The following is a 27,030-nucleotide window of genomic DNA, read 5'->3' as shown; positions in this document are numbered from 1 at the left end:
TGGATGGATGCACATTTTTGGGCTTCAAAAAACAATTACCATTCCACTACCATTCACTCCCATAATAAAGCTTGGAAGAGGATATTTTTTAATATAACTCCGATTGTGTTTGGCTGAAAGAAAAACAGTAATATACTGTATGTACACCTAGGATGGCTTGAGGGTGAGTAAATTATGGAATAATTTTCATTTTTGGGTGATCTAACCCTTTAAACACCACACAAATATTTTAACACATTTTGATGATAAATTTCAGTATTTTTAGCATATTGCAACAGCACATTAATGTTAATGTGATTCTATTATCTGGCATGTCACAATATTTGGTCAGAGGGACAGAGTAATACCGAAGGGAACATTATGCATTATGTGGATCTCATTAAATCAATACAGTAAATTAAAATAAAATAAAATAATTTGGACCTATTTTATGACCTTTAAGATTTTAAGATTCTTCTTATGAGGTGAAATGTGACTTGTGCAGCGTTGCTCTTGGGATCACTAAATCATTGCACTTTAAGTAATTGTCATAAATAAACAAAAGCATGGAAATAGGTGAGAAACATATTTTCCAAGACTATCCATGCTTCAAGAAGAGCTTAATATTTGCCATGTCATTTATATTGGAAGGGGTTAAGGTCAGTGGTTTTTAACAGGGGGCCTCAGAAATCTTCCAAGGGTTGATAATTTAAAGGTATTATTAATATTAAAATAATCTCACTCTAATCTAAATTGAAATGCCAAAAAAAAAAAAAAAAAAAATCAAGATGATGAAATCACAAGCAAATTATGAAAGAGTTTCCATTTTTAGATGAACTAAGTCAGTTTAGCTCGCTAGATGTTAGATTTATTACAGGATTTGTTGTCTTTAAGATAACTTTAAACTATTACTGATCATGTTTGATAATTAAGTAGAAAATGAAAAAAATGAGTTTGATTAAAAGTTTAGGTCTTTGTTTATCATTTTTATTTTTAAATGCCATCATAAATCAAAAAGCAAAGCATAAATCATCCTCAAATAACAATAAATCCATGTAGCGTTTCACTAATTAAAAAAGTTTTACACAAAGAAATATTGTATCTAATACTTTGAAAAATATTTTTATATTATGTAAACTCATGAGTTAAAGACTCCAGAAGCCTGATAAAAGCTGTTTTATTTCACATACAACAGGTCACCGTGACCAACCGAATGCTACTTGCAGAACTTTATCTTCCATTATTGTACTTTTTGCATGTAGAATACTAATTGGTAACACTAAGATCAAATATTGCATGCAATACACTGTAAAAAATGATATGATCAATAAGTTACGACAACATTTGTTTTCACGTTGCTTTAACTCCTTTTTATAAGTTATACAAGACTCAACTCATTTTTAAGTCAGTTTAATGTAATTTAAGTTGAAAACCCAAGTTGATTGTGCTTAAAAATTTAAGGCAGCAACTTTTTTTTCAGAACTACATGTTTAATCTCGATTGCAATTACATCCATTAAAGGAAATAATTCCTTTTAAATTCATGACCATTCCATCAGAATTTACTTTAAAACACGCTCTTATTTACTGTTTATGGTGATCGCTCAAAGACAGGCAGAGGCAGGAAGTGAGAGGAGATCTGGGCCGTGGTGATTTTTACATGTGCTGGGCGCTGGTGACCCAAGCTGTGCGTGGGCAGGTGATCCGAGACACAACTCGTTACTGTGAGCTCCCACGCTTCCTAAACAGATGGATGCAGGCTCACACGCACACATTCGCATACACACAGATGGCACGCATGGACAATACACACAACCAACCAACACTCTCACTCACCTTAATTAATGGTCCTATCAGGCGACCTGACACGCCAAATTATCAAATCTAAGTGCCAACCTCCCCATACGGTCACATTCGTTGTCCCAGATTTATTTATGCCACTTATTCACCCAGTTTTTTAAATGTTTTTGTCCTGTTGCACCTCATTTTTTTTCTCTCTTCACAACACATATTTCATATTTGGTGTCCAAGAATGCTAATTTCTTTGTAATGAATGGCTTCTTGCCCATTCTTCCATGCAAATTCTTCTGCCAAATAACTGGAGTACCATCGGACTGAAATTTTCAGGTCATACCACAGATTTCTGGTTGGAATCAGGTCTGGGCTCTGGCTGGGGCGTTTGTGAGTGCCAACCTTACTTTTCAAGTCATTTCATCAGCTTGTGCTGCGTGATGTGGGTCATTGTCCTGGTGAAAAATGTATCTTTACCCTAAATAAATACTGTTGACTAAAACAGGTTCTCCTGAAGGATTTGCCTGAATTTGGCTCCATCCACACACTGCTCTGGCTGGCAACAAGCGTTTCTTTCTTTTTCCAAGGTGTTGGTGTGTGTTTAGTTTGTGCCAAACATATTACATTCTTTTCAGGCCACAACTCAGTAGACCACAACATTTTCTTTCAAAGGGTTTCAGGTTTTGTCACATGGCTTCTAGCGATCCCCAGGCATGACTTAATGTTGGCCTTCTTCAGAAGTAGTTTCCTTCTAGCCATTCTCCCAAAGAGGCCAAATCTGGGAAGAAAGTGTTGATGCCTGGACAGGTTCTTCAATTTCAGCATAAAATCTCTTCAGCTCTGTCAATGTTGTAGCCAGCTCACGGACACCTCTCAGACAAAAGCCCTTTTTGTCTGGATGCCTGGGCTTGTAGGATGACCTGATTGTAGCGCTGTCTGGATTGGGCTATTTTTTTTTAGAAGTTCATTCCTGGACGACACAGTACTATACATCCTGTTTCTATTTTTGATGAACTACAAAGCAACTCAACCAAAGTAGTCTTCAGCTTGTGTCTGAAATAAAATGATTTAATTTGCAAATATATATACTGTATATATGAAGATTTCAGATGCAAAAGCCTCTAAGTGCCATCTGAAATTTTCTTCTAGAATGATCATTTTTTTATCAAGCTTGTATGTTTATGTTCAGTTATTTCACTTTAATGGCAATGAAAATTACCCATTAATTCTCATTAAAGTGAAATTACTGAACCTAAATATACGAGCTTGATAAAAATATGAGAAGTCTTCAAATATAAAGCCCACACACTTCACAAAATGAAGAAACAACATCATTTGCAAGATAAAACCACTGCTTTAATGAAAAAAATTGGTAAACATTTCGATCATGTGACCATAGTTAATGCTTAGTTTAGGAGCAATCCTTCCTAATATGAGGAGTGGATCACATGGATCACATGACCAACCAAACTAGGGTCTAACAATCCAAACAACATATTTGAACAACATACTACATGAAATGAACTCTCTGCATAATCCAATAACGATTCAGTGATGGAGTTTTTTGGTCTATACACACCTTAAGGAACCATGAGTTCTTGGCTATTTGCAATTATAAAACAATTAGTTTTGGCCCTCAAATCCATGTTCTTCTTTATTTGTTTGATGCCAAGGACCTCCTGCCTGTATCAGGTCAGCTATACAGTACATTTCAAAACTCATTTATACTTATAATAGACATACTGTCACTGTACAAAAAACAAAAAAAAAAAACACGTACTAGGCAAGTACTGAGTATGTAAACAGTGTGGAAATGCAGGAAATGTAAAACCCAAAGCCGGAGTGGAGTAGCCGAACACAATGGATAATTACAACTTAACTTATATTCAGCTGATATTGCTTATTACATATAAACTGTTTTCTATTTTAATATATATATTGAAATGTAATGTATTCCTGTGATGCAAAGCTGAATTTTCAACATCATTACTCCAGTCTTCAGTGTCACATGATCCTTCAGACATCATTCTAATGATGATTTGTTCTCAAAAAAAATTTCATCTTATTATGTTGAAAACAGCTGTGCTGCTTAGTAATTTTGTGAAAACCATGAATTTTATTTTTATTTTTTATTTTTTTTAGGATTGAGGAAAAGAAAGAAACAACATTTAATTGAATTAGAAATCTTTTGTGACAAAGAACGTGTTTACTGTCACTTTTACACAATTTACACAATTTAATTGGTTCTTGTTGAATAAGAAAAAGAAAAAAAAAATCTTTCTGGCCCCACACTTTTGTTTGTACATGCATGTTATTATATATTATTGTAGGTGAGTTCCTTTGCAGAGGGTTAAAAGCTTTGTTAGTCTTTTGATAAACTTCTCCAGTTTTTTTTTTATCACTATAACTTCACCTTGACGTCTTGCAGAAAGCTCCTTGGTCTTTGTGACAGCTTTTGTTTTTAGATCTCACAAAGCCAGAGATATTTATTTAGCAATCAAACAACTGAACACAGGATGTGGTGGATTCAAGAACACACATGTGCCTTGTTAACGCGAGGCTCGATCTCTCAAGATAATTGAATATCTCGCTCAATTTAGGCTGTTAAAGCAAAGGCAGGTGAATGTTTAGCAATTACATAATTTTCAGGTGAAATTCCTTTAGTCATATTATAGAGAGGATTAGGAGAAAAAAATCCTCTATTAATGTTTCAATCTGAAATCAATAAAGCAGAAAAAGGAGCATTTGATGTAAGTTGAAGCCACTGCATGCTTGCATGAGCAGACTGGACAGTATTATACTTCTGACATGTGAAAGCAAGAGTCACTGATAGAGTTTCTGGCATAGATTAGAAAACACAAGAGCCAAACAAATCATTTTCAATACGGTGGTCTCTAAGAGACAGGCAGACCCATCTTGTCAACCATTCCAGGGTCAAGAGACTCTTTAGAGTTGAAGCACACTGAGGCAAGAGAACTCTTGCCTGCTTCTCCCTGCATTGAGCCCTTACTGGCCGACAAAGCACAATAATCCACATTAGATGCTCCAGTGGTGCTGGTGTCTACTGGGGCCCACAGTCGATTGACTGAGCTGAACCTTCTCCATACACAGGCCCACACTGTGTGATTGACAGCCATATTGTTGTAGTCCCAGCTTTCTCGGCCCTGTTGTTGTGGCGCGCAGCGGGCGCTGCTCTGTGCGGGTAGGGGGAGGCCAGGGGGGTTTCTACTTATATCTGCAGGTGGCATATTTGAGCATTTAATATCTTTATTTGCAGAATGTTGGTCTTGAGACAGAGGGTGATGCCATTGCTTAAGGGTCAAAAGGTTTCATTGCTCTGTAGCCCTGCTGAAAAGAACTAGCATGGATTTCCGAACTGGTTAGATCTTGTTTGGTGCTGGTCTAGCCGGTGGCCATGTTGTTCAGCAGTAAAAAAATTGATTATGGTTGTCTGTTTCACTATTCCGGATTTGTGAAGCTTTAAATCAGGCCAAGTATTCAGGGTGTGGGGTTATTTTCTTGTAAAGTTTAATGGTAACAATTTAAAATAATTGTATTTGTTTAATTTGCAGCTCTCTGGAATACTTGATTCTGATCACTCAAATCAAGCACATTCAGCAGAAAGATATTTCCTCAGCGTTGTCATATAAGTCCATTTATTCAGGAAACTGAGGTGATGTTTACACGACACAATTTTTAACTAAAAAACGTTTTATGTGTTTTGGCTGTTCATTTTACATGACAACAGCTTTTTCGGGTCTGAAAACGCAAGCTTTTGAAAACGGGTTTCGAAGTGCAAGTTTTTGAAAACGATACCGTCCTCACGTAAAAAAAAAAAGTGCATTTGTGAAAATTTGTCATGCGTAACCGTATTACGTGTTCAGTCTATAGGTGAGCTTGTTTCTTTACAATTATTTACCGTATTTATAATACACTTAATACATTTGTGAAATTTCTATCAAAATATTTGAGAATGGAGAATTAAACTGATCTGTTTCAAGAACCACAAATATTACTTAATTCAAATCAATATTATTAATATATTTAACACACACTTAAGAAATTGAGTAAGTTTCCTCAATTAATACAATGCACCCCTCCCCCACCCTCTGACGTGACTACAACTCAATGGTTGAGTGAGTGAGTCTGGGCTGTTTGAATTCTCTTCAGTCTCCAGAACAGTTCTCTCTTCTCTTCTCATTGGCGCAGAATTGCATTAAATTCAGATTTAAATAGCTTTATTGGCATAAAAAAAATGACTAATGATAATGATATAATTCGTCTGTACTATGATTCGTCATGGCCAGCAGCCATATCACCCTGTAGCCCAAGACTGGATGCCCACTGAAGCTAAGCAGGGCTGAGCCTGGTTAGTACCTGGATGGGAGACCTCCTGAGAAAAACCAGGTGCTGCTGGAAGAGGTGTTAGTGAGGCCAGCAGTGAGCGCTCACCCTGTGGTCTGTGTGGGTCCTAACGCCCCAGTGTAGTGATGGGGACACTATACTGTCAAAGAGCACCGTCCTTCGGATGAGACGTTAAACCGAGGTCCTGACTCTCTGTGGTCATTAAAAATCCCAGGATGTCTTTCGAAAAAGAGTAGGGGTGTAATCCCGGCATCCTGACCAAATTTACCCATTGGCCCCTGTCCATCATGGCCTCCTCATCACCTCCATATACTGATTGGCTTCATCACTGTCTCCTCTCCACCAATAAGCTGGTGTGTGGTAGGCGTTCTGGCGCAATATGGCTGCCCTCGCATCATCCAAGTGGATGCTGCACATTGGTGGTGGTTGAGGAGATTCCCCCCTTCCATATGTGAAGCACTTTGAGGACCCAGAAAAGCGCTATATAAATGTAACGAATTATTATTATTATCATTATTATTACTATTCCTTCTAAAAAGAAATCATCTCAACAATGTAGTGTAGCAGCAAATAAATACAGATATAAACTTTATAGCAATAAAATAAAATAGAAAGCTATGCTTACAGACGCTCACATCCACAAATAAACATAACACTGACGTCTTCACTTCCAGGTCAAGAAGCTGTCAATCAAAAACTCAGTAGCCAATGAGAACACATTGCTGCTAGCCCCGCCCCCTCGAGAGCAATGTGCCAGAACTGCAAACTGAAATTGTAAACGAAAACTTCAGAAGAGTAAATGAAAACTCTGGAAGCGCATTGTAAGTTCAGATCGAAAGATGAAAGAAAGAAAGATGAGAAAACGGTTAGCAAAACATGCATTTTATTAAAAACGAAGTCAAAACATTTGCCTGCGATTTATTCTTTTTCAGTTTCAAAGATATTTGATTCCGTTTGAATTTATATTTTCATTAGTTTCTTGAAAAGTTACGTTCATTATTATTGGCACAAAAGTAATTCGGTACACACGTAAACAACACGTTGGGAAGACGACCAGTTACTCGCACTTTCGACCGGTAAACTTATGTATTACGTTTTTATGCATGTTTTTAATCTAAATTCTGAATTGCTAAAATACACGTCTCAGAACCATCACCCACTTTCTATTCTAATACTTTCAGATAATACACATAGTGAGTCAATATTATAAACGCAACAGATCATTCGTTAGTCACTACATCAAAAAATGGAGAACACAGCATCCAAAGTATGCAGTTACCGAAAAAAAGTATTGTAACAAAGTAAATAAATTGTGCAATATTAGGGGGAAAAAAGTAGGCTATAGTAATTGCAACTTACAGTAGTAAGGTAAATACATTGTACACTGTATGTACTGCAAGTAGTATTGTACTGAATATTGTATAGTACGTAATTAATGTCTGTATATTCAGCACTTTACATACTGTAAAAATACAGTAGTCCAACTCCAAAAGCCAAAAAGGTTACAGTAAAAAACTGTAAATGAAAAACATGTTATAGTACACTCAGAAGAGTCGTGCAACTGCAAACTCAAAGTCAAAGCATCAATCACGTTGGGTCCGGCCTGAGGACTTTGTCTACATCACAGGCATTGACCTTTCTTTACAGTTTTTCACAATTGCTAAGACACATTTCCTGAAACCTTCACCCATTTTCTCAACATTAAACACAAATCCAAATATTCAAACTAAACTCACAAAACCATTGACTCTTCTCAAAAAGTCAAACAATTGCTGTACTCAAAATCAAACAATGCTTTCAGATCATACACACATGAATCAATAAAATAAGCACTGCAGATCATCCATTAGACACTACATCAAAAAATGGAGAAAACAGCATCCAGAACGTTACAGAAAAGACTAATATTGTATACAGTAAACAATTTGTGCAATTACATAAAAAGTCTAGTAATTGCAACTGAGTAAGGTGAACATATTGTATACTGTATGAAGGCCTATTGAATCTCTGTATATTCAGCACTTGTCACAAATCTCTTAGCATTTTTAAATCTTACCTTAAAACTCATATTTTTAGGGTGGCTTTCAATTAAATATTTGCATACATTTTTCATTGTGTATTATTTTATATGGTGTATTTTGTTGCTTTAATTTTAATTTTATATTGTGGATTATTTTATACAGGTATGGTGTATTTTTGTTGTTTTGTTTGTTTCTGTAAAGCCCTTTGAGATGTACAGTTAAAGGCGCTATAGAAAATAAAGTTTATTTATAGAATAAATACTGCAGTTCAACTGCAAAAGCCAAAAATGTAAAATAAAACTCTTAATGAAAGGCATATTACGGTACACTCAAATACTGTAAGTTGTGCAACAGCAAAATCAAGGTCAATGAGAGATTTATTCTGCTTCAGCATCATGTCTTCCTGCTGGCTCTTGCCTGAGGACTTTGTCCACATCACAGACAATGTTGTCTCCTGCCAGACAAAGGGAAAAACCTTCTAGTCTGAGACATCCAGCCTTGACAACACTGTCCACACCTTGCTCTTTCTCTTCCTCATCCTCTTCCTCCTCTCCCTCTCAGATTGTTTCCATATATTGTTCATATCATCAGTGCACCTGTGTCACCTGAACTGGCTCATATTAGTTGGTTTGATCACATCGTTAGAAATCAGTGTGAACAATTTTGAATATCAACATATATCATGTGTCACTTTTGATTGATGTATGACCCCATTGTCACTCATGATTGACAGGTAATCCATGTGTCAAGAAAACAGTGTCTCTGATTTACAGTGCCAAACTGACTGGTCATTTGTTGAATCCTGGGTATCTGGCTCCTTCAGTCTGTTGGGGTAAACTGTTGCTGATTGTATTTTCCTTTGATTGTTGGGGGTGAAATTCACCCAAGCACCCTGAGTGTCAAAATCTTTGCTGTTTGATCAATACGGTAGCCTATATGTTAATTGAGTCAAAATATTTGAGTCAAGACATTCAGGAATACCATTACACCTACAAAACACTGGCTATATTCATTAAAATAGTATGTCTGGGGATGTTTTAAGAACAACTGTGTGTGTGTGTGTGTGTGTGTGTGTGTGTGTGTGTGTGTGTGTGTGTGTGTGTGTGTGTGTGTGTGTGTGTGTGTGTGTGTGAACACCTCAGTAGGATCAGTAGTACCTGAACTATAGGTTTATGTTAATGCCTAAGACAAAGAATCAGACACGTTCGTCAAGCCAAAGAGTCCTAATTACCCACACACCCCACACAATATTCTTCTCAATAAGAAAAGGTGTTGTTGTTGTTTTTTTCAAGAACATCTGTTTCCTGACACCAATAGGATCAGTGTTAAAAAGACAAAGAATCAAAACATTTATCTAACTCACAGTGAAGGTGTTTGCGAGTGGAACTGGCGGGGGAAGAGAGCATCCTAAATGGGTTTGTTAACGGTTTTACGACAGTTGCTTAGGCTAGATATTTAAAGAATAACACTTCATCAAAAGCTTTCTGGTGATTCTCTGGGCTAGCACACAAAAACATATTTTTAGTGTATATAAATTTGTATGTTACTTTTGTTATTTTAGTATTTTTTAAAGATTTTTTTTTTCGTTTTTAACCCAACCCATAGTGTGTGTGTGTGTGTGTGTGTGTGTGTGTGTGTCTGTTTTCCTTACACTTTGCAAAGCAACTTTGAAAAACAACTGTTTCCTCTAATCTGCTGTAATTTTAGTGGGCTCTAGGTGTTCTCGGCTTCTCTTTGTTCAAATAAGACAGCGCTCCCATGAATTTTGGGGTGGTATGTGGATACAGAATATAGCACAAGGAACTCTTAAATATTTAATTTAATAAAACATCTATGTAATGTTTTTAAAAACACAGTAAAACAAAGGTATGAAGACATCTGTCTATCAGAGACTTTCACAAACTATGGTGTAAAACAAAATACAGTGCATCAGTGTACACCGATTTACCAGCAAATTACTTTTATCACTATTGTTTGAAGAAAAAAAACAGGTTCATCTCCCTAAGTGTGGTGTTTTATGACTACTGAAGGTGTCACATCCTTAGAGCATTACATCCTTGGACGTTTGACACCTACAGCCCAGCCTCCTGAATTTGGTGTTTAAAAAAGATTTAGGATAGTAGCCTAATTAAATAAATAAAAAAAGACAACTCTAATGTTACAATGGCTACTCCAAAAACTCCTGAAACATCTAGTGATGTGTGTAACACTGACAAGAACAGCAACAGGACTGACCAGTTAACAAGCTTAAACAGATGAAGGCATTCACAGTCTATGCCAGAAAATTAGTTTGACAAAGTTTTTCCACGAAGATGAAGATTTTGTGAAACAGGACTTTCTGATGTCTGATGATCATGTAGGAAGATTTGTGTTTGAAAAGGGGGTCACACACACACAGTCAAACTCTATGCTATGGAACCTCATGAAGATTATACATCGAATGTGCTTATCTGCTTTCGACTGCCATAGACTTGGCATTTTTCTACACCCCCAAAAATTGGAGATTTTGTGTACTTTTTCAACTGGGATGGCACAACACCTGATGTGTGGTACGTGTCAAAGCAGTGATGAGTCTCACTCTGGAATAGGCCAGTCACGTTCATGCTCATCAGAATGCTGCAAAATTAGTCTATATTTTCAGTGGAGCGACATACACACCATTTTCTCAACAATAGACAAAGCTGTTAAAGTTGAGCTGAATTTATTTTGAGCATTTCTAAATGATCAATTAGTATTTAATCATGGTGATGGGACAGCAAACCTGAAGATTATATATATTACATATAGCAAGGAACACAGAGATGGGGCCAAGTAACAGAAACAGATGCAACTCAATACAATACAATATCATTGTACAAATAGAGTACAATGAACAAATCTTCAGGTTTGCACGTCAGGTCGTCACGTGGTTCACCCGTTCAGTAAGACGCTCAAAAGTACAAGACGTTCGAATAGACGTTCGGATAGAAGTTCGATCAGTCTGTCGTTCGTTCGGATGTTTGATTTTGGCACGGAGTGTGCGCCATAAAACGCAGGACGGCGGTCTGAAGTTCGAAGTTAACCCGCAGACCCATCTCCGGCGCGAGAACCAGCGCTAATACGGTGGAAATTGGATAACAGATGGTTGATTACACTTGAATTACTTTTTACATTTTTAGTTTTTACTTCTAATATTTTTGTTATATGCATGAGTTTCAATGTAGGCAATGGTGTATACATGTTAAAACAGTATAAAATATGCTGTAGCCTATTGCTGTACTCATGGACGATAAAGGCCGATGCCATGTATAACGTTACCTGGTTGTGTGGAGTATTTTACAAAGATTTACAGGAAATTAAAAGTTAATATTACTCATCAATAAAAACAATTAATATCACTAATAAATATTGTTTTGTTTTCCTCAATTATTTCTACTCAATTTTATTTAATGTACCAAATACAGTTACTCAGATCTACTAAATTTTTTTACTTACATTTACTCAGTTCATATGGTATATGTAATTAATTTCATTGCGTTTAAATTTAATCAATATTTTTAAGTGTAAAAATGTTTCGCCAAAAAAAAAAATTTAGTAAATCATAGTAAAAGTTTTTAGTGTGTGTGTCACATTTTATTACTTTTAACTTTAAACTAATATACAGGCAAATATATAAAATCATTTCAACTTAATTTCAAATCAATATAATATTTCATGTCCAGGTATTTATTTAGCCATACTTCTGATAACCTTGTTTGTTTTATGATAAAGTGACTTTACTTTCTCCTTTACGTATTAGTTACCATGAAAAAATGTACAGAATTTAGTAATATGGTTAATGTTAATTCATAAATATACTATTGTGCATTGTTAACTCATGTTAATTTATACAATTTATAAATGTTAGATAAATAAATGCCATACTGTTCAGTTCGAGATGCATAATGCATTATGAACCAGATTTGTAAAGTATAACCAGTTTAACCAGTTTATACCAGTTTAACTTTAACCAGTTGGACAATTATTTCATAAATGGTACAAAAAATGCCAGTAGACATTTCTAAATATGAATGTACTTACTTCCACTTTTTCATATTAAATTGAATTCCATTAAAACTCTGCAACATAAAAGGTCTTTTCCTTGTACAAACTCAATAATTAAATGCAGGCCGTGTCAAAAGAAACTAGATTAGGCGAAACCAATTACCACTTGTTCAAGGATTTTTTTCTTCTTGTAAAAGGCTAAAGAATAGATGTATGATTGTGGCTTAAACTGTGTATGTTGGACGGCTACGAGGGATCTGCGCTCATTTCCTCAAAGGTCTTCGGCTGGCATTCAATCGCATTGTTACTCGCATTCTGCTCGGTCACCATGGAAACCAATGTAATAATCACACATGAACAGTTACAAGGTTCCCCGCCATAGAGAGAGCTGTGTGCTAAGATAACCGAAGTGTGTGTATTAGTGTGTGCTGGCACATAGCAGCAAATTTCTGTTGTGCGCTGGTGCTTATGCCGAGTGTGTGAGCTGCTGAACTGCGCGCAAAGATAACTCAAATGAATGCAGTGTTAGTCTACAGACACATTATGATAGCCGAGCTTTCTCCCCAGCAAAGCCAAAGATCTTCCCCTGGGTGAAACACAGCAACAGCCTTGCATCATTACAAACAAAACAATACAAGCAAACATATTGCTTCGAGAGGACTGTGATTCTAATAAAGATCGAGTCTGGATGTTTGTTTTCTACAAACACTTTGTGACAGTGTCGGGGCAATTAATAATCTACATTACACAGCGCTCGCCGAGCCACTGGGCAGCAAGGGTCCAGCAGGCAAGCAAAGCTTTTAATACGACACGGCCTGGAGAATATAATTAAACACCAGTAACAGAGTTAATGTGGATTCCCGCCCATTTCCTCTTTCAGGTCCAAAGGAACACGAGGTTAACCAAACGGACATTAATCCAGTTATTATTCCAGTTCGCTAATGATTTGAATGGCAAATAGAAATTAAACACTCTTAAAGGTTTCAAAAATGAAAATTCTGTCATCATTTACTCAGTTAAAGCATCATTTACTCACCATTAAACAGTAGTATCTTCCATAGTTTTCCTACAATGGAAGTCAATGGCTACTGGTAGTCAATTTTTTTTCAAAATATCTTCTTTTGTGTTCAACAGAAGAAAGAAACTCATATAGGTATGGAGCCCCGATGATGTATGTCCAAATGCTTTCCAGAAGAGGGCGGAGCCTTTACAGCTCGTGCCTTGGATACTTTATCGCGGTCACGCTCACGTGACATTGCAGTTCTTCATCGTCATTAAAGTTTATTATCTGGATGTCAGACGATGCGTCCCGTGAGTGTTAAACTAATTTCTCTTTCACGTCTTATTGCGCGTAAACTGTTAAACACACACAAGGTTATGTCAAAAACACACAAAGTTCACATAAACACAATCGGTTATGTCTATGAATGTAAACAGCAAGTAAAGAAATCACATGTGTATTAGATCTGTGTATTAAAGTGACAGCAGCGTAACGTACATTACTTATTGCTACATATGCTGATAATATGAATCAAACAATAAAAGAAAAACAGAAAATCACTCAGTGTTCTTGAATTAACTTTAGTAGCTATAATAAGAACACACTTGAATGCTGCTGTTAAATGCTTTGGCGAGGAGATAAACATGGCGGACTGTGTACCGCTCACTCAGGGCGGAGTCTATTCTAACAGGGCGGATCTATTCTAACAGGGCGGAGTCTATTCTAATAGGGCGGAGTCTATTCTAATAGGGCGGAGTCTATTCTAATAGGGCGGAGTCTATTCTAATAGGGCGGAGTCTATTCTAATAGGGCGGAGTCTGTCAGCAGTGGTGGCCGGGGCCTGTGCAATGTGACAACACAAAAGCTACAATCTGCAAACAGCCTGTTCTGGGACACTGCTAATGATTTATGGGGATTTAAAAAAGACGAGTGGGTGGATGATTTTTATCATTATAGGGTGGTTGTGTAGTGTACACACACTGCCGACACACATTTGTGTTTAAACACCATGTAAAAGTGAATTTTGCACAATAGGTCCCCTTTAAGTTACATTTAAAGTCGTGATAAAATGATTTTCTTTCGTATTTTGACATACATCTGAGTGAAACAGACACAGGGCATTGACTTGCAGTCAATTGTAAGAAATAGGTGGGTTTTAAGCAAACATTATGATTGGAGGGGTACAGCACACATTACCAGAGAGAAGTCTGTTGTTTCACCAATCACCAAAAGATTACAATGTGAAATTCTGATTAAACACAAATAAAATCAAAATTAATAAAATAAAAATAAAAAAGTAAAAACGAAACATTAATATAGATAAATCATTCACAAATATATAACATGCATTTACAAATAGATAGGGTGAATTTACATGTCATGCTGCTGGTGGAGTGGAAATCAGTTTTTGTAACTAAGCAACAATAAAAGTAACATTCATGTATGATACATTGTTTTCTGTAATTAGTCCCTTTCAAAAATGCAGTATTGTAACGCATACATTTTTAAAAACATTTTAACAAACAGGTATTTCATAAATGGTGCAAAATATTTTTAAATATGAATAAGCACTAAGCAATATAAATATCCATTTTTTCATACTGGATTGAATTTCAAATCCTTTATCTTGTCACTGAGGCTGTACCCTCAAAGGTACACTTTTGTACCATATCTTAATGGGTACATATTAGTGCCCTAAAGAACCTTAAGGGATAGATAAAAAATACAGCTGTATCCTTGAAGGTGCTGACTCAATGACAAGCTCTTGTACAAAGGTACAACTTTCACACACATATATATATATATATAGATATATTTTTTTTTATTTTTTTTTTCTGACAGTTTTAATCTCAAACTAGCCCAATGTACACTACTGCATATAAAATGAAAAATGGCTCTTGATAAAAAGAAGCTGCTAAAGTGCATCAAAGAACCATTCAAATGACCTTTATTTTTAAGAACATAATGGCATATCAAAGATGTTTTGGGTAGTTTTTAGATGATATCTAACAACGTTTTGGGCCTATTTTAACGATCTAAGCGCATGGTCTAAGTGCAGGGCGCAAGTTCACTTAGTGTCCAAATCCACTTTTGCTAGTTTAACGATGGGAAAATTGCTGGCGCGCCAAGCGCATGGTCTAAAAAAGGTTGTTCCTATTCTCATAATGAGTAATGGGTGTGTTTTGGGATTAACGTGCATTAAACCAATCAGAGTCTCATCTCCCATTCCCTTTAAACTTCACTATTTACATCACGGAATTTGATAGTGGAAAGACCATCTACGGGACAAGCCGGATTCCACCATATCTTTATGTACACAATAATAATCTTTTACATTGTAATCCTTTTATTTTAAATATTTGGCATGTTTGTGTGCTGCTGTGCGTTCCTGTGTGTTTAAGCAGAGTGTACGCGTGTTGTGATTTCAGTTGGTCAATGGCACAGTCTATTTCTGTTGCCTCAAAATAGCAACGCGCCAACAATGCACCAGAACACACCTCACTTTCAGACCAGCACGCCCATGGGCGCACAAATGGGCGCAAATTCATTTGCTGTTTAAACAACGTGGTGCGGGACATGAAAATGATAACTGCGTCAGGCTGAAACTAGCAAAAACACCTGCATCACGCTTGGCGCTGCATTGCGCCAGGTATAAGATAGTGCCCTTAAAGGGATGAAAATTCTGTGTTCATTTACTCAACCTTATGTTGTTTCAATTCTGTATGATATTCCCTCTTCCGTTGAGCATAAAGGAAGATATTTTGAAGAATGTCGGCAACCAAACATTTTGCTTACCAGTTTTGGAAGAATGTTAATAAGCAAACAGCTAATTGAATTGTATGGATTATTTCTCGAAATATCTTCTTGTATTTTCCACAGAAGAAAGAAAGCCCTACAGGTTTGGAACGACATAAATAATGGCCTTTTTGAGTGAACTATCCCTTTACAACATCAATGTCAGCGATTATAATATACTGTGCATAAATGTGGCAGGCACATCTTTCAAGCAAGGAGAAGACTCTATTCTTCCGAACTAAAATGAGACTGGCAAGAGTCCTAAACATGTGAAAGCAATTTAACAGAGGCATAATAACAGAACCTCTGAGCTTCACTGTTCGGGCATTATCTGTGCACGGAGTGTGATGACAGAGGACGGTGTGTGGTGTAACATGGCCTGATGCCACAGCCTGCGTCCGCAATTCAATTTGAGACCATGCGGCGGATCTAGAGCCTGCGACAGTGAGGTGGAGAATTGACTCCGTCTGAGCGTGTAGATTAAACCTGCTGGCAGACAGAGAAAAGGAGCGGAGCAAGCTGGATCTGAGGCGGAGAGATAGGAGAGCTTCAGCCCATCCAATCAGATAAACAAAGCCCACGGAACTGTGATTTATAGCACGCGTGGAGGGCCTGACAGCTGCACGTCTCATCAGCGCGGTGCTGGGCGTAATTAGCGCAAGGCTGGAGCGTGAGGGAAGGGATCGGGCTTTTGCCGTACCACGCCAATCTTCCAGTGGAGCTTGAGCGACCAAACGTCCCCAACCAACAACAACAACAAAAAAGACGAGGCCGAAATATCTTGCGAGACTAGTTCCAATTCGCTGAAGACAATGAGGAATTATATTGTTTTCACTTTCCTCTCTCACACCCACACACCTTCCTCTCTCTCTCTTTCTCTCTCGCTCTCGATATCTTTCCCTCCAGCGATTTCCACTCCAACTCCTATTGTGTGCATATACAGAGTGAGAAGATGGGTTTGTCAGGTGAGCCAGAACAGAGAATGCCAGTAATCCTGTCGGCGTAAGAACCTCCCAAGGCTTCTGGGATTGCGCTCTTATATCCGTCCCTCACTTAGCGGCTGAATTTCGGGTGATGTGATGGTGGGAATTGTGTGAGTGCCTCCTCAGCACAGGAGCCATGCAGTGTTTGTACACAGTCCTTTGAGGCAGATGGCCTTGTATGGGGGCCGACAGGCTTGATTGCGTGATTAATGGCTGGCTGTGGACAGTGAGCCGTATCGATCCGCCACTGGGTCAGATCCACTGAATGCACTGCCGAGGCAGCACTGTAATTTGACTGTATCTGTATCTGCTACTCACCCCCCTAAGGTGACTCTGTCAAGTTAATTTACCCAGTGACAACCGTAGAACAAAGACTTCTTAATCAAGTACAAACAGAGTTATTGTATCATCTTAATACACTGATAACTCTAGAATAGCATACCGGCTCGCCGATCAAATTAAATAAGAGACGGTGGCATTTACAGAGGCACGTCACAACCTCGGCTAAGTCGCGGCAGACGTTATGAGAAAATCTCCTTGTTGACAGATTAGAGCTGCGCTTCTAAAATGGTTTTGCTTCAAGCCTCAGATCAGATTTGAAGTAATGACCCATTTACACCTCAGAATTAAAAAAAAAAAAAGTATTTTTTTCATTAAAATTTTTATTTCACAATTACCCTTTGTTCACTCTGGGGTGGAAACAAGTTTCCATACAGAACAATACCATACATTTTTGTAAAGTATCAGACATAGACATTTCTTAATATTACAATTAATTGCACAGGCCAAAAAAGCATTTGAAATGATTCGGTTAAAAAAAGATAAATGTACATTTTTATAATGTTATAATGTTATACTCTGGGGATGTTGAATGCTTGAATCTGATTGGTTGACAAATGTTCTTGAGTTTGTGCAATTATTTTCTGGGAAACGCAGGGATAAAGTAGTTCCAGGTAGGTCTTGACCGCATTACAGTTCCATATCACTGAGCCAAATGATTCACCAATGACACTGACCCAGGAGATAAATAAAGTCAACAATGGGATAAAAATGACAAATTATTTCCATGATTTTTTTTATGTACGGACACCACATACTCTCTTTCTCCCACTCAAAGATGCACACACACATACAGTGTGGACACACTCTCACACAGAAACGTGTTGTCAGCGCTGCTCTAACGTTTTTATGAAAAATAGTTTAGCAAATTAAAAGCTACATGCCATTTCTCAGTAGCGAGGTAACACTGCTGTTCTTGGAGCAGATAAACGTACAGTTTCGCTATTAGTAGAGAAGCTGCTGCCGAACACTGTTGAGAGACACAAAGACTCAGGTAACTCATGCACGCTTGATACTCTCTCTCTCTCTCTCTCTCTCTCTCTCTCTCTCTCTAATAACTGCATTAGTTTGGCTTAAACCTCTAGTACTAGCTCTGTTTTGGAATTAGCAACAGAGGCTTGGGATTAGAAGAACGTTAAAGGACAAAAACCTGATAAATGTCTTGAAATGCATCATCTGAACAATGTTTTGAGGTGTGGTAACTGTTGTATAAGCTGAATAATTGACTCCGGGCCGCTGAATTTTTGAAAAATAATGTACACCCGAGGTGGAACGACCACGAAGCTCCATTCCCACCTCGGGTGTGCATTATTTTTCTAATAATTCAGCGCCCCGTCGTCAATTATTCCTTACTTAATAAACAACAGCAAAAGTGTGCTAAAAGTTTATTTTGCTATCCCAAGCAATGCAGTCCAATTCAGGGAAAGTCAGTTCACTCTGTGGCCATATTTGCAAAGCCTCATTTTGGGTATGCAAGTTCTTTCTACTTGAATGTGAAATAGTGAAATATCAAAAACTACTTTCCAAACTCACATTTAAATAACATTTAATTAGTTCACAAACATATAAGCAGATCCGAGCTTGGAATTTGGCCCAAACCCAGAGTACTTCCCCATATTTAAAGTGTTGTGGGATAGAGGTAAGTCTGCTATATATATATATATATATATATATATATATATATATATATATATATATATATATATATATATATATATATATATATAAGTCTCCACTCATGCTGGTTTAGTAGATTATCTTACGGTGCTCCTCCCCAACTTTGTTAATAAAACATAATATTTAAAATCGGCAACATAAACACATCATTTATGGTGCATGAACTGTCCCATAAATATTGTTTCTTATGTTGCATACTTGCACTTAGTAGTTTTTTTTCCTGCTATCAGAACAGACTTGCAAAACATTTTTGGTTCGTGACCCATCAGTTGAGACCCGCAGGGCCATAATGATCGTAAGTGGGTCGGAATGACATGAGACTTGGATTTTGGCCAAAACAAATGAAGACAGCTGAGCGGCGTCGAAGAGTGAGTGCTCTCCGGATTTCAGCGTGGGACGAGCTTATATTTCCAACAAAGCTCTGTGATGAGAGAGGAAGCAGTTCCTAATGAACTTGTGTGAATTAATGGCAGCAGCATTATTAGTCTGCCGCAGAGTAATTAATTAGTCCCAGGATAGCCAACCTCTCTTACACATTGAGGTTTAACATGACCCCGCCTCAGTCACTCCAGTTTTAAAGGAATAGTTCATCTTAATGTCATTCTAAACCCGTATTACTTGCTTTTTTCATCGGAACACAAAAGTCATTTTTTTTAAGAATATCCCGGCAACTCTTTTCAATACATGGATGTAGACTTACAAAAAGGTACAATAAAAGACATGTGGTCCGTATGACTTGTGCAATGCATCTGAGGCCTTCTGAAGTCAAAATAGCTTTGTGTATAAAACAGAGCGAAATTCAGTTATAAATTCAGAGTATATATAATCACAATAAATAAATAAATCTATGTTTGGGGTGTGAAGGGATACCACTGATATCCAATTTGTGGACTTTTTTTTATTCAAATAGGCTATCTTCAATTAATATTTTAATCCAGTTCACAAAACCAGTCTCAATGATTTATTCATTAATGAATTAACTCAGTGACTCAATGATTCAATTGCAGCTGTGAAATTTAATTTAGAAATAAAATGTAAACAATAACTTAAATTTTAGTCTGTTCATCTAAAGCTATCATATAATCTCAGAAGTTACCACCTTTTTGATTCTTTGTGTTTATGTGCCCTGTTTGAAACTTGAAGGCAATTTGGAAAAGAGCGACCAGCATATTATTCAAAATTACGCTAAGGTTTGGGACAACAAAACAGTGAGTAAATTATGACAGAATCAAATTTTTGTGTGAACTATCCCTTTAAATGTACATCATCCATAGGCCCTTGAAAGAGCTAATAACGTTTTTTAATGGACTCTGCTATCATATCTCTTGGACCGGAGGTGTGCGGATAAAAGGACTCTCTGAAAAGAGAGGAGAGAATGGAAAAGCACAGTTAATCTGGGTAATCTTTTTTGGGAGGCACAATGTAGACATTCATTTTATAATCTGTCTCAGTATGTCAAATACAATAACAAAGCCATTCGCCATACTGCTGATGCTGACAGCAAGGTTCACCGCTCGGTCCAATACTAATTTAATGGTTCCTTTGCAGTCCCTTTGGGAGCAGCAATAAAGCCTGGTCTGCAATATTGGCAATGCCGCTGAACTCTCTCTTTCTCTCTACTTGTTCTCTCTTTTTAACTCATTCTCTATGCAAATCCTTGTGTAAATATGCAAAGTAATATCCTCTGATGTAGATTTGAATTATTCTGACTATTTGAGAGTCAATATGGATAGCATTCGTCTGATTAGTGCTAAAGACCGGAGCTCCACTTCACTTTGAATTTCACACATTTGCTATAAGAGCTCAGGGCGAGCAGATTTATCCACATGTTAAAACTGAACCATTTGGATATCGAGAGAATGATTTATTACATTTCATTACCATAATAACACATTATGTCGGTGATATACTTTCTCATATCCACATATCATATAGTCCGTGTTTTACATGACTTCATTCCTCGTTATCGTACAGTCCTCTTGGGTGTATTACCATATCACCAATTTGGTCCCAGAGAACCATGAAGGCTATTTTAAAAGACTTCATTTTTCTACACCCCGATAATCTATCAACCTAAAGCTTAGCTGTGTCCTGTGTGCTACATGTTAAATGGACAAATTAGAAGTATGAATACAATGAGACACACTTCTTTCTTAGGGAATGATATGGGTGCATGAAAACAAAAAATCTTTCTTTCTTTCAATGCTTTTCTGATGCCAGTTCTAACACGAATGTAATCCAACATAAACAAAAACATCATAAGTACTTTTTTTTTTATCTGAGCATAGTTGAGCCAATTTGTTTGTCAGGACAAATAATGTCAACTTGGCTCAACTATGTTTTTGTACTGTACTAGTTTTAACTCTATTTTGATTAATGTGTAGTTACTGCATTTTATCTTTTAAGGGCAGCAAAACATGATTTACACAAGTTTAAATCATCTGTTGCTCAACCAATCATCTTCATAACCCTAGGGCTGCGATTGGCTGATTTGAATGCTGTTCCAGGAACGACAAAGGATGTCGATCCAGGAACAACTACTACTTGTGTAAATAATGTTAAACAACATCAATATCCAGGGAGAGTAAAAAAAAAAAACAAAAAAAAAAAACACCAAAGGCTTGGCAAGTCTGAGAAAATCAAAACAGGCTGCTGTACAGCCACACACACAAAAAGGCTCGGCTATATTGTTAAATGCTCTTTGGTCATAGAGTTTCTGACTTGGCTTTAATGTTACATTATACTGGTTAATACATTACCATATAATTTCCCTCTCTTCTCCCCATGGTCTGAAAGGCAAGGCGTGAAATGAGAGAGGTGAAATAGAGACATTAGCAGGGTCAGAACCTTCACAGCCAATCATCAGGATGAAATTCAGATGGTGTGTGTGTGACCTTGTAATTTGCATTTCTAACCTGCTCTCATTCAGCGAAAGAGAGCTCAGTCCAAATCAGAACACACGTACAGACGCCCAATGAAGCTAAATTGTCAACTACGGTCCGTCGTTTTATGCTAAATGATCGCCTTGAGTCATTCTAGTTGCCGTATATAATTTTCTTGCGTTTGAATTGAGGATACGAGAGAAAATGAAATTAGCCGGCTAGAATTAGTTGAGGCAATTGTTTTCTGTAAATCATTTGGGTAAACGCCACTAATCAGGTTTTCAGCGCACTGCGGGGTTGAGCTTAGCAGCCAAGGCCTCCACTGTGGTGATTTATTAGCAGAATGCAGAGAATGGATGGAAATGAAGAAGGAGATGAAGGAAGAAAAGAGAGGCCAAATTGTGGAAACCGAGGAACCTCCCAAGTAGGCCTAGATGCTGAGTAAGAGGTACGGCAGATGGATCACAACGAGGGTTTCCCAGGATTCCCTAGGTCCGGGGACACCCGCGCTGATTCAGAGGAGCGTGTCAGCATCGACTCTGCCAGCGTGACCCTAATCATCTGCTTCTTCCTGTGAGACGTGGAAGCAGTTCATATTGCTCCGGCGAGGAAGGCGTGAATCTTTCTGATCTATTGCTGGCTCTCCGGGTGTTTGGAGCATAATAAATCAGCACGATTGGTTGGATGGGAAATCAGAGGAGTCTGGAGCTCCATTCACTGGTTTTTAATGGCCATGCAAGTTGATTTGTGTTCCTGCGAAGTCACAGTGGCGGGAAATGCATGAGGTTGTCAGCCAAAGCTACGTGGTAGCTCCGGGAGTCTGACTCACATGTGGGATAGTAACAGCAGGGATAGGTAGCGCTGATGGACTGTCAGGTTAAAACTCAGACAGAATTGTGAGGATTCCAGCCGAAGATGAACGAGCTTCACTCTGATCATCCCATCTGGATTTGTGTTTGACACCACCGTCTGTTCCATTGCTGCTCCAAATCCAGATGTGACCTTAATACTGTTGTCAGGAGAAGATCACAACCCTTATAAGTCTTATAGGTCAAGAAGGTCTCTGACGGATTGGACAGTGTGCGAGGAGCTGAGTCGAAGGCCAACAGACACAAACTACCTTCCACATCACAGCCTGAATCAATGCAGCTGGATCCATCGGACTCAGGAGAGGAAGTAAGAAGGGACAGGTGTCTGAGGCCAAACCACCCTGGCTCTCGTTCCTCAATTGTTTTCCCACGTGCTGTCTGATGGCTCCATTCCAACCTGTCTGATCTTTACACAAGCTAAAAGGCTTGGAGACGGTGCAGGTTTACAATGACTGCAAGAAGGTCATTTGCTTATCTGCTTCTTTAACCTTAGGGTCTCTTCTACGCCCACCATAGCCAAGAAGTCGGGCCCCGTTCTGCAAGAAAACACATTAAAGTCTGTGGCACGCTTCTTGGAGTCTTATTCCATTCATGTGAATTAAATCTGATGATAATTGTCGGCAGCTGCTCATATTATAGGACTGTAACGGAGACATTTACGCTCTCGAGCGTACAATCACAAATGATTAACCTGGTGAAGAAATGAAGAGGTGAGGAAGTGGAACGCATTCGCATCTCTCCCTGGACAGGTTCAGCCAAGTGATTTTTATTCAAATGCTGTCATTTCGAATCATGTTACCATAGCAACACAACTGCAACAGAAAAGCAAGAAAATGTGTGCCCAAGTATTTGATGATGAGCCCCTTATTACAGTTTCTTTCCAATACATGCTATTATTGTTTTGAAGAGGATGCTCATTTGAAGGTCCTTTGGATCCATCACACCATTGAGTGATTTCTGGATTGTCTGAAATACTATGTTTTCTTTATTTAATAAAGGCACCTGAGATCCGACTGGCTGCCGGCGCAGTTAAGCGGCGTGTAATATTGAGGGACCTCTGGGATCGAGGCCGATCTCAATCCCGTCCTCATTTTCGACAGAACGTGTGGAGCGCCCCTCGTTCACGTGCTCTCATGCTGTCCTCAACCTGGTAGTCATGGGAACAGGTGTCATGTGACCAAAAGTCAGGCAAACTTGGGCAAAGGAGGGGAACTGGCCCCGTGGAGGCAGTCAGCAGCGCTCTTGTCTCTTCTGACACGTTACCTTGGAAACAAGCCGGGGAGACAGGAAGCAAGGATTAGAGTAAGCCCCTGTTTGTTTGAATAAGAGTGAGGATGCTGCTCGGACTCCAGACTGCGCTTTGTCGAGGGGGGTTCGTGGGGGGTGTTTTGTGTACAAGACTCATGTTTGCTGCACAGTAGAGAACACTGTGAGTTTTGATGTCAACATGACAGGCCTGTGTTTCCGCAGCCCAGCTGTGTAAGGCCACAAATAACAGGCATCATAAATAATTCATCCACTGTAGTGCAAATGATTGCGAGAATTGTATGTCTCAGCTGCCTTATTTACACCCCTCACCCCATTATTAGATCTGTGATACTGTAACACATCCGTAAAACCTTGTGGTGAACTTATTAATCCAAGTGTAACCAGAATGCATTATTTTGATGCAATGACATATCGCTTATTTTTTTACCAGCATGTCCAAATGAATTCAAAAATACATTAAAAATACTATTTATACATACAAAGACTTGAATAAACCTTCTCTAAAATGGTCATTTTGTATTTCTGAATTAATTAATTTTGATCATTTTTGGGTGGTATAAAGTAAAAAATGTCAGGACAATACAACTGTACTTCTGTCATGATAACTTTCGGAGTGTTTGGCATGGTAACGGGTATGACAATGTTGATATATTTGGTCTTGGCGGAATAGATCTGCAAGTACAGGACTTGCTACTGATAATACATACACGACACGCTGCCATGAGCAATTAAGACATGCTGCTACTGTACAATTTAGCATACATGGATCACCTATAGCAGATCTATACAGGTGGAACTGGGGAAGGTTGGAGTTTTCTGAAAGTGCGCTGCAACTGCTGCAGAAAATGCTGACCAAGTATTTGAAGGTTGAGCATGCAAGCTCATTGGCTACTGATTCAACAGGAACCAATCAGCTGTGCCTTGTAGAGAATAATGTGATTGCAAGCATTTGAGTTAGCCTGCGCCACCTAGAGTTTCATTACAGAACTTTGTATTGATACTATAATGAATTATTACTTCTTACTTCTTTGATGGTTACACCACATGACATTTTTAGTCATTAAACTTGAAACTTTTCCTGAAAATGGTATGAAAGTTTATGAAAACCAACATGAATACAAAGAGTATATTTGTAAGAACCTAGGACTTTTTTAAAGCTTTCTTTCTTTATCATGGACACTCTTATTCTTATTGTCCTATGGACGCTCATGCTCAGGATGTGTGTTAAACGGCATGAAACGAAGGCCCTTGAGCGGCGACACGGCTAAGGGATGGAAAGAGCCCTGTGCCGAGTTTACCCCCGAGAGCTGCCAGAGTAATTATTTAACATCAAACAGCCAGGCTGCAAGGTTAATAAAGGGGATGTAACTGAGCTCCCAGAGGCCCTACAGGACTAATATTTACTGTTGATTTGGACGTACTTGAGAAGGAGTCTGACAGTCTCTCAATATCACTGACAGTTCTGTGGATGGATGGGGGTGAGACGCGCTGGCCTGGGGATATTTTACAGGTCCCGTTGCCTGTCGATCACGATGGCTGGAGCCTGTTGCTGCTGCACTCGTTCTCGCATGGGGTGAGCAAACTGAAGAGAGCGGCTCCTCGTATTCACAGGGGTGCAGAACATGCCAATGATAAAATCGCATTATATGTGCAGATTAGACTGTAGGTAAATAAGGGCTTCTGGGCTGTCATAAGTATAATATCTCTCTCATTCTCCGTCTCTCCAAGCAGAAAGACCTGGGGAACTAAAAGACAGAAGAATCAGTGTTAAAATCAGATACGAAACCTCTATGCCTGTGGGTTCAAGTGCTCTTTCAACAACGGATGACCCACTTATTTTAATTGCTTATCCGCAAACACAAAGGGGAAAAAAGATAAATAGCACAGCCTTGTTCCACCACCATCCCCATGCTTAAATACGCAGCATTGCACAATAACTGTATGATCAAGGCGTTTTCACACTTCAAAGCATAAAAGTGAATATATTAAGGACGTTCAGCTCCAAAAACTTAAAGAGTGCGTGGAGGATTATGGACAAACAAGCTTAGCATACGAACAGCTGACCGCAGCCATGAATACAAGCTAATTCATTTGCAAAAATGTATGTTAGAATTCACGTAGCAGGAAGTATTATGAAAATCTCTAAGGAATATCCCTCTCAAAGAGTCTTGTTGCTTTTTTTTCTCATGTTTGAAGTAATCTTGACAGATCTAAAAGTGTCAGTATTATTTTTCTAATACCTTAAGGCACTCATCCTCACAATTTCCTTCAGTTTCGTTTATCAATCCAAAATAGCTCGTAAATGACCCTTAAGGGATGTTGTATCGAACCAAAGTACCTTCATTTAGCGCTGATGCAATGCACTTTGAAGTTTCTCCATTGATATTTCAAGGCGAACAGAACTTCATATTGTTGAAATTATTCAGCATGCAGCTGACTCCCACCACAATGTCTTGTCGCTTGGTCTCAAACCAATTATGGTAATATTGCTTCAGTTGGCTAGATAAATACTCTGGCTCGAAAGCTCTCGAAGAATAGATCTGGGCAGTATTTCACAATACAAGAATTTTTGTTTTCATATATAATTTTCCTAATGACTATTTATTCAATCAGTCACGAAAGCTTAATGTGAAAAGGCGCAGCCCCTAAGGATACGAGCAGCTTTAGCCAGCGGCCTGTGACATTTCACAGTGGTAATGCCATGAGATATTTCACCATCTTGGTGGCATTTCTCATCATGGCCATGTTTTGTCCGATCCTGAATGTGGGATGAACATAGACAAAGCATTATTCGACTGTACGCCTGGTGATACATGGGAGGATATTCTACTGTAGTCAAATTTCATTTCCAAAGCAAGGCTTCTTCTGAATTATTTGAGGAAATTACGCAACGCACATCCCACAGCCGTCCCAACTATGCACGGCCATCAGAAAACCGAAGACAGAGAGATATGAAGATACATCAGTTGACATTTTCGCTCGACTCCCTTACAAGAAGACAGCTCTGACAGACAAGCCGCTAACAGCGCTCTATTGA

This window comes from Scardinius erythrophthalmus, assembly GCF_964197995.2.
Source record: "Scardinius erythrophthalmus genome assembly, chromosome: 23".
NCBI classification, from domain to species: domain Eukaryota; kingdom Metazoa; phylum Chordata; class Actinopteri; order Cypriniformes; family Leuciscidae; genus Scardinius; species Scardinius erythrophthalmus.
This window is presented reverse-complemented; position numbering follows the sequence as displayed.